A 9,850-nucleotide genomic window follows, 5' to 3' on the forward strand; every position below is an offset into this window, starting at 1 on the left:
CTTCTATACCTCACAACTAGTTGACCTGATATCATGTTTAGTATATGCATGTGTGCTAGGTTTCGGGTCGCTCCTAAGGAGTCTCATCTATTAGTAGTTAAACGAATCCTCTAGTATTTAGTTGGAAATATTGAGTTAGGATTATGTTATCCAAAGCATACTAAATTTGAGATTGTTAATTATACTTATGCTGACTTTGTCGGTAATAAGGTTGATAGGAAGAGTACTAGCAGCACTTGTCACTATTTAGGACAATCTCTGGTTTCTTGGTTCTCCAAGAAACAAAACTCAATTACCTTATCCACTGCCAAAGCAGAATATATTGCGGCTGGTAATTGTTGTGCTCAAACTCTATATATGAAACAACAACTTATGGATTTTGGGTTGCACTACGATATAGTACCAATTAAATGTGATAATACTAGTGCAATCAATATTTCAAAGAATCCTATCTCACATTCACAAACTAAGCATATTGAGATTATACATCATTTCCTTTGTGATCATGTGCAGAAAGGAGATGTGGCACTTGAGTTTGTGTGTAAAAATGAGTAGTGGGCTGATATCTTCACCAAACCACTTCCAGAAGAGAGATTCATACAAATTAAACATGAGTTAGGTCTAATGCATAGTAGAGATGCCTCCTAGATACTTGATAGATTGCACAATGATTACGCGCTTAAACTATGTAATTAAGTATTTTAATTCACGTATTGAGGCTTATATTTTTAATTAAATATCTAATTATGCTCAATATTTTAACATCATGCTTCATTTATAATATTTGGAGTTTATTGAGTAAATTATGAATTTCTAGTAATTTTTTATCGCAAGACGATTATTGGAAGCTAAAACTGACGCTACTTCGTAATTTGTACGTAATTTTCTCGTCGGAGCTCCGATCTAAACGATTCTAAATTCTATGGAAAGCCGAGAAAATTATCTACAACTTTTATGTTTTAAGCTTTGAGAGATGATACATGCTTAAAAATGATCAAAGTTTCCCTCGTTCACTAGGAAACAAAAAAAAGGGAAAAAGGGTTTGCAGTCCCTTCATCCAATGCACTGGTTAGGTTTAGTTGGGGGGGGCTTATATATATATTTCTCTTCTTTCTTCACTAGGAAGCACCCAGCTGGCCTTACCCTCTTCTTTCCCTTCTCTCTTTCCTTTCTCTCTAGCTCTCCCTAACTTTCTTCTCCCCTCCCCTCTCTTCCCTCTCCTTCTTGGTCCCCCTTTCCTCTTCCTTTCTTCCCCTTTGTTCTCCGTTCTCAAGCCTGCTGCTCTTGCCTCTTGGTCTCCCACCTTCCATTGCTGCAACCGAGCTCTCCTCTACCCATTCTCCTACCATACCCGAAGCTGCTGCAAGCCAACACCACCAATAGGTTCTGCTCTGCTGCTCTAGGCCGCTGCTACCACTGCGTGTTTCTGTTGTCCTCATTGCTGCTCGTCCTTCTACCCAAGAAGCCTCCTCTTTTGCTCCTCTTGCGTGAAGAAGTGAAGACCCGAGGGCTTCTCTTGTGCTATTGCCAGCTATTGTCCAAGGCTGCTGCTACTGTGGAGGAAGACCTGTTAAGACCCCTACTACGGCTTCAGCTCACGGCCAGCCACCTTCACCCACGGGCTATTGCTGCTCTTCAACCTATGCTCCTTGGTGCAATTCCTCCAACAAATGACCAGCTTTTCTCTTCCTCCTCAATCTTTCTTTCTTTCTTCTTCCTTACATTTAATTGTTTTATTTTAAGTTTTCAATTTGTTGGATAATTGTAATTTTTTTTAGAAGTTTCATTAAAGTTTTAATTTTGTTTGGGTGTTAGCGATAAAGGTATTATTTTATTTCTTTCTTAGTTAATATTAGCATTATACACAATTGTTGCTTGAGTTACTTTTTTTATTTATTGGAATTTGGTTTAGTTCTTGAAAAAAAATAACATGCAAAAAAGGAAAAAAATATTTTTTCTTTAGAAATTAAATTAGTGGTCTTCTTTGAAATTTAAATTTTCTTTGTTGAAGTTTGATTTAGTTTAAGTTTAATTTTATTAAAGTTCAATTTTTTTTACCGTGTTTCCGTTTACTGTTTAGTCCTTCAAAATTGAATTTTTGTTTGAGTTTTTGTTCACACTAAAATTAGTTTTTATTTAATTTTTTGATTTGTTGAGTTTTTAGAATTGCGTGCTTTAATTACGTAGGAAAGTTATCGCCTTTAGTTTTTATTTCGAAGTTCAACGTGTGTTTCAATTCTTGTTCGGTTGTTAACGTAGGATTTCCATTTCTCGGTGTTCTCATTGTTAAATTCAGTGCGTCTTAGGATTTAGAATTTAAGTTGCATGCTCGTTTAATTTATCAAAAGTATCTCAAACAAACCAGAAAACCCAAATCTAAACTGTGTTTAGTGCCCTTTTTGTTTCTTATTTTTTGATTGGAATTATGTAAAATTTGAAATTAAACTGCATTCCTTGAGGAGACGATTTGACCCTTGGGTTAAATATTATATGACAGAACTCCTATACTTGAGATAGCTTATGAGCTGCTCATTTTTCGAGCGAGTCATGTTTTTGGCGTCGTTGCCGGGGAATGTCAGTTTTAGTTTCAAACTAGTGTTTTTCCCATTATTTTAATTTTTCTCATGAAAAAGAAAAAATTAAAAATTAAAAAAAATTAAAAAAAAATTGAAGTTTTGAAAAATATATATATGGCTGCACCTGCACCACGCATGCTTATGGATTTTTTGCAGCCCACACGAACCACACAACCATCTTGCATCATATTCCCTAAGAATACACAAAAATTTAACATTAAGTTTGGAATAATATTTGTGATACCTCAATTTTATAGGATGGTGTGTGAAAATTCGTATCAACATTTAACTGATTTTGAGCTTGCATGTGTTACATTCATAGATGGGGTTGCTACTAATCAGGTAATTAGATTGCGTCTATTTCCTTTTTCATTGAAAGACAAGACTAAGACGTGGTTTGATTCTCTTAGGCCTAATTCTATCTCTAGTTGGGTTGATATGCAAAATGAATTTCTGCATAAATTTTTTCCCTTACAAAGAACTCAATTTTTGCAGAAACAGATCAATCGATTCATGCAAGGAGTTAATGAAACATTTCATGAAAACTGGGAGAGATTTAGAATCCTGGTTAACATGTGTCCTCACCATGGATTTGAATCATGGCTTCTGGTCAACTATTTCTACACTACGTTGGCTCCTAAATCGAAGCAGTTTGTTTATACTATATGTTCAGGTTATTTCTTCGATAAGGAACCTGGTGAACCTTTGGAATTTTTAGATCATTTAGCTAACTATGCTTAGTAATGGAACACTAAGATTGACAGAAGACCAATTGCAGCTCAACTATTAAGAGCAATACATGGTGGAGAGTGGAATGACCTGAAAGATGATTTTTGTGTTGAAGCACGTCTGGTTGAACTCACTAGAAGAGTGGAGGCTATGGAGATGGAAAAGGAAAATAGTACAGAGCAACTTTGGAATCAACCTTCCCAGTCCTATGCACCCCCTTATTAGTCATCATATCGTCAGATTACCCTTCAACATCAGTATCAGCCACAACAGATCTCTTAAAGCTATGTACCTTCACGATTTCAATATAATGCGGCACCTGCTCCACTGGAGAAGTCTCTTGAGGATGCCTTTCAACAGTTCATGCAATTCAAGTCACAACTAACAATCAGTACACTCAGGTCATAAATAAATTACGGGACACCATTAATGAGATGAGCACGTAGTTGAATATCTTAAAAAAAGGGAAATTTTTGGTAGAACCTCAGCCTATTCCTCAAGAATACCAACAGCAACAGCAACAAATACATAATGTTTCTCCTAAGACAACAAAGGTCATTATTACTTCAAGAAGTGGAAAAAAAGTTCCCCAATCTGAGATACTCATTGACAAACCAACAGTTGTCCCGACACCTGAAGTTATAACTAAGATAGATGAAGTCAAAGAAAAATCAGAGAAAGAAAGCCTAAAATTGAAGAAGTCAGTTAACATGGAGACCGAGACCAGTGAGGAATACCAACCTGTGGTACCTTACCCTTAAAGATTGACAGTCATGGAACCATTATTCCCTATTAGATTAAATGTCAAGGAGTGCAATGCTGAAGTAAATCCCTGTAGTGGAAAGGTGATGGGTACACCCAATAAAGAGGGTGAGCAGATTGGTGAGAGTTTAATTTTCAAAGAACTAGGTAAAATTTTTAATGTTGATGCTTCTGAAGAACCAAAGGTAACTACTCTGACAACTTTGCCTCAAAGACCAATTCTTAAAGAAGTGACTTTCCTAGAAAATATACTAAATAAAGATCCTTTCTTGTTAAAACAGGGAAGGCGGTCTGCACATGTTTTTTCTGGTACCTTAGAACGTATTGATTTATTTGAGGCTAACTTTTGTGCAGGTAAATAGACTATATCATTGTGGCGACTCAAAATTGGAGACTTGTCGGTTCAATTTATGGACCTGCATCCACCAAATAAAATTCCTCCTGAGTCTCTGCCAGACAGACTGTGATGTTTTTTTTTTTTTTTCCTTTCTTTTCATTTTGTTTTACCTTGTTTTATTTTTTAGTTAATCTTTAGGTACATTTTTCCTTAGTTTCAATTTTTCTTTTCGATTACTTCTCCACCCAGGTACGCTCTACGTCCCGTGTGCTTTCACATTGAGGACAATGTTTCACTTTAGTTGGGGTTGAGAAAACAAATTGAGAAAAAAAAAATTGAATATGGATGATTAAGCCATGATTAACACTGACTTATATCCTTTACATACTTGCATATAACCTAGGAGTTACACACTTAAGCTATATTGTAGGTTATTTATGTGTAGTTTATCTTTATATGGCTAATCTAGGAATTGTAACTCAATGTAGGTTGATTAGTAGTTCATTCGTGTTAATCTGACTTTATAAACTCTTGTATTTACATGGTATCTAACTCACTCAAAAAATGAGCAGCTCGGAAGCTATCCCAAGTATAGGAGTTCTGTCATCAGGAAATGTGGTTTAATCTCAAATTTTACATATTTTCAATTGAAAATAAAAAGTCACTGAATTTAGTTCATATTCAAGGTTTTCAGGATTGTTTGAGATTTCTTTTGACAAATTAAACAAACATACAATTTAAACTCTAAAACCTAGCATGCACTAAATTTAATAACAAGAAATAGAAATCCTACGTTTAAAATTCTGAACCAAACAAGAATTGAAATACATGTGAACTTTGGGATAAAAACTAAAGGCGAGAACTTTCCCGCTTAATTAAAGCATACAAGATTGAGAACGCATCTAATCACAATTTTAAATAATACTAATTTAAATGTAATCAAAAAATGAAACAGGAATCTGAGACTTCAAGAACTAAACCATAAATGGAACACGGATTAAACTAAATTGAACTCAAGCAAAATTTAAATCCTAAGAAGATTTTTTTCTCTTTTTTATTTTCTATATTTTTTTCTCTTTTTTTTTCAATAAACTAAACTAAACTCCAATCGATTGAAAATTAATGCAAGCAAACAAATTTAAATCTAATGCTAATATTAATTTATAAGAAGAAGAAAATAACTAATTTTAAATAATAGCACCCAAACAAACTTTAAAAATTAAAACTTCAAATAAACATAACATCCAAGCAAGCTTCAAAAATTAAAACTTTAAATAAAATTCCACCCAAAAAAAATACAATTATTCGATCAGAAAAAAAAACAAGAACAATTAAAACTAGAAGAAAAGAGAAGAAAGAAAAAAAGAAAAAAAGAGAAAGAGAGAGAGAGATAGAGAGAGAGAGAGAGAGAGAGAGAGAGAGAGTAGTATCTGTGAGTGCAGCACGGCTGGTTGGCTGTGAGCAGTAGGTCTCGTGGTGGCTAGTTGCACTTTGGGTCGCTGGCCAAGCTGGAGCAGTGGCTGTCTTGAGGGGCTCGTGCAGCAACAACAGAGTTTTGAGGGAGCTCTCGGGTTGCAGCAGGAAGCAAGGATGAAACGGCAATAGCAACGGGCAGCAGACAACAGAGCATCAAGCATCTCGAGTGGGGGACTCTCGGGGTTGACAGCTCTTGTAGCCACAACAAGTGATTCTCGGGAAGAAGAAGAAGACGAAGAAGAAGAGGGATGCAGGGCTCTCGGGTCTTCAGGGCAGCAATAGGTTGGTAGCGAGGTTCAACAGAGATGGTAGCAGGGAGAGTTCGGGGAGTAAGGGAGAAAGAGAGAAGATAAGGGAGAGAAGGAAGAGAAGAGGAAAGGGGAAGAAGAATGAGAGAGTAAGGGAGAGGAAGAGGGGGCTCTCGGGGTTGGCAGAGAGGAGATAGGGAAGAGGGAGATAGAAAGGAAGGAGAAGGAACAGCAAGGGGAAGAATAAGGAGAGGGGGTGCGGGCTTGTTTGAAGAAGGAGAAGAAGAAGAAGAAGAAGAAGAAGATAAAGGGGGAGGGGGGAATGCCCTATGCCCAGCGAGCCTAAAAATGAAGACCCGACTCGGCTGCATGGCTGGGTCACATCAAGTTTTATACGTATGTTATTTTTATTGTTTTTCTTTTTCTTTTCCTTCTTTCTTATTCTTTTTATTTCTTTTCGAACGAGGCCAATATTGAACTTTCCGGAGCCCGTTTCTCTCAAAGCTCAAAACACAGAAGTTGTAGATAATCTTCTCATCTTTCTCAAAATTTCGAATCATCTCGATCAGAATTCGAACAGAAAAGTTATGCACGAATTACAAACTGATGCCAGTTTTAGCTCCCGATAATTTTTTTGCAATAAAAAAAATGTCAAAAATTCATAAATTTCTTAATAAAACCCAAATATTACAAATAGGACACTGTGCTAACATATTGAGCATAATCAGGTATTTAATTAAAAATATAAGCCCCAATGCACGAATTAAAACACCTAATTACACAGTTTAAGCGCGTAATCAGTATCTCATGAGGCTGAAAATACACGTTCACGTGACTTGTAGCACTTAGGGTTCCTTGTGAGTAGTGAGAGAGCACCTGTGACGACTATGACACCTTGTGAGGTATTGTTGAGTCATTTATCGTTCTTTTGAATTTTTGACGTTAGCTTAGAGTTCATGAAACTCAACTTTCCTTTTTTTCTGGATATTCTTAGTACACTAGTCTATGTTTTTGACTTGCTAGCCTAGAGGTGACATCTAGTGGGGAGATAGAAATCTTGGTCTTGTAGCCTACTCAAGATGTGAAGGCTAAGCCACCCCTAGAAATAGACTTAGTTAATGGACTACTATTCGTACTTAATTCTCATTTGTGGTATGAAGACAACAAAAGAAATGTAATGATTGTCCGAATTGACCAAGAAAAGACAAAAATTGAAGGATGAGTGGAAGAAAGAATAAGAAAATTAGAAATGTACATGAAATGAAAGATTAATACCTACTCCATAGAAATGCATAAAAAGTCATGGACATGACACATGTTTTCCACATATGAAGACTCTTCAACCGCTTAATGCCTTAGATGTATTCATGCTTGATTTGTGAATAAGTTGATCTAGGGTGGTCTTGGTTGGACATGAAGAGTAGGTGAGAAGATGCTAGGGTGAAGGACCCAACACCTTACAAATAGGCTAGATCTTTTTCAAACTAGTCCACTCCATACATTTAGCATTTGTTCCTTGCAATATGTGGGATGTTTGATCGCGACACTCCTCCTCACATATGATGAGTGAACCTATCCTTTTAGAGTGTTTTTTAGGGCATACCAGTTAGGCATAGTCAAAACAACCATTCTGTAGGCGTCCACTAGTATCCTAGGTGTAACGAGTCACACACATCACACATTCCTCAAAATTTCACCTATTTATACTTGAATTTATATGACTGAATTAACTCTAAATTGTACTACTGGTTAACTTCATGAGAGTATATTGTTTGTAATTTCTATATAATTATGAAACTTGCATGAGTGACGTGCTTCAAAGTTGTGTGCATTGAATATGAACGAGCTAGTGTGAAATTTAGTTATATTCTTGTATGTGAAACGGTATGGTTGTTTCACATGTGCATTCATTTCATGTTTGTTGGAGTTAGTATTTGTGGATACTACCTTGGAATTCATTCACATTATTTATTAGACACTAGCAAAATGTTAGTTGGGGGTTGTGATTACACACTTAAATTGCATAATTAGGTATTTTAATTCATGCACTAAGGCTTATATTTTTAATTAAATACCTAATTACGCTCAATATTTTAACATCGTGCTTCATTTATAATATTTGGATTTTATTGAGTAAATTATGAATTTCTGGTAATTTTTTATTGCATGATGATTATTGGAAGCTAAAACCGACGCTACTTTGTAATTTGTGCATAATTTTCTCGCCCAAGCTCCGATCGAGACGATTCAAAATTGTGTGGAAAGTCGAGTAAATTATCTACAACTTTCACGTTTAAACATGGAGGGATACGGGCCTTAAAATGATCAAAGTTGCCCTCGTTCGCTGGGAAATAGAAAAAGGGAAAAAGGAGAAACAAAATAATAATAATAATAATAATAATAATAATAATAATAATAATAATAATAATAATAATACAAACCTGATTTGACTTGGCCATGCAGCTGAATCTGGAGTCCTTAATCCGATGTGCTGGGTAGGTTTAGTTGGGGGGGCTTATATATATATATATATATATATATATATATATATATATATATATATATATTTTCTCTTCTTTCTTCACTGGGTAGTACCCACTCGGCCTTACCCTCTCCTTTCCCTTCTCTCTTTCCTTTCACTCTATCCCTCCCTAACTTTCTTCTCCCTCTCCTCTCTTCCCCTCCCTCTCGGTCCCCCTTTCCTCTTCCTTTCTTCCTCTTCCTTCTCCCTTCCCGTGCCTGCTGCTCTTTCCTTTTAGTCTCCCTCCTTCCATTGCTGCAACCGAGCTCTCCTCTGCCCATTCTACTGCCACACCCAAAGCTACTGCAAGCTGACACCCCCAACAGGTGCTGCTCTACTACTCCAAGTCACTGCTACCACTGTGTGTTGTTGTTATCCTCCTTGCTGCTCCTCCTTCAACCCGGGAAGCCTCCTCTACTGCTGCTCCTATATGAAGAAGTGAAGACCCGAGGGCTTCTCTTGTGCTGCTGCCAGCTGCTGTCCATGGTTGCTGCTGAGAAGACCCCTACTGCGGCTTAAGCTCATGGCTAGCCACCTTCACCCACGGGCTGTTGCTGCTCTTCAACCTCTGCTCCTTGCTGCAATTCCTCCAACAAACAGCCAGCTTTTCTCTTCCTCCTCAATCTTTCTTTCTTTTTTCTTCCTTTCACTTAATTGTTTTATTTTAAGTTTTCAATTAGTTAGATAATTGTAATTTTTTTTTAGAAGTTTCATTAAAGTTTTAATTTTGTTTGGGTGTTAGTGCTAAAGGTATTATTTTATTTCTTTCTTAGTTAATATTAGCATTATACACAATCATTGCTTGATTTATTTATTTTATTTATTGGAATTTGGTTTAGTTCTTGAAAAAAAAAAACATAAAAAAAATATTTCTTCTTTAGAAATTAAATTAGTGGTCTTCTTTGAAATTTAAATTTTGTTTGTTGAAGTTTGATTTAGTTTAAGTTTAATTTTATTAAAGTTCAATTTTTTTTACCGTGTTTCCGTTTACTGTTTAGTTCTTAAAGATTGAATTTGTGTTTAAGTTTTTGTTCACACTAAAACTAGCTTTTATTTAAATTTGTGATTGGTTAAGTTTTTAGAATTGCGTGCTTTAATTACGTACGAAAGTTATCGTCTTTAGTTTTTATCCAAAATTCAAGGCATGTTTCAATTCTTGTTCGATTGTTAACATAGGATTTCCATTTCTCAGTATTCTCAT

The sequence above is a fragment of the Malania oleifera genome, chromosome 2 (assembly GCF_029873635.1).
Source record: "Malania oleifera isolate guangnan ecotype guangnan chromosome 2, ASM2987363v1, whole genome shotgun sequence".
In the NCBI taxonomy this organism is placed as follows: Eukaryota; Viridiplantae; Streptophyta; class Magnoliopsida; order Santalales; family Ximeniaceae; genus Malania; species Malania oleifera.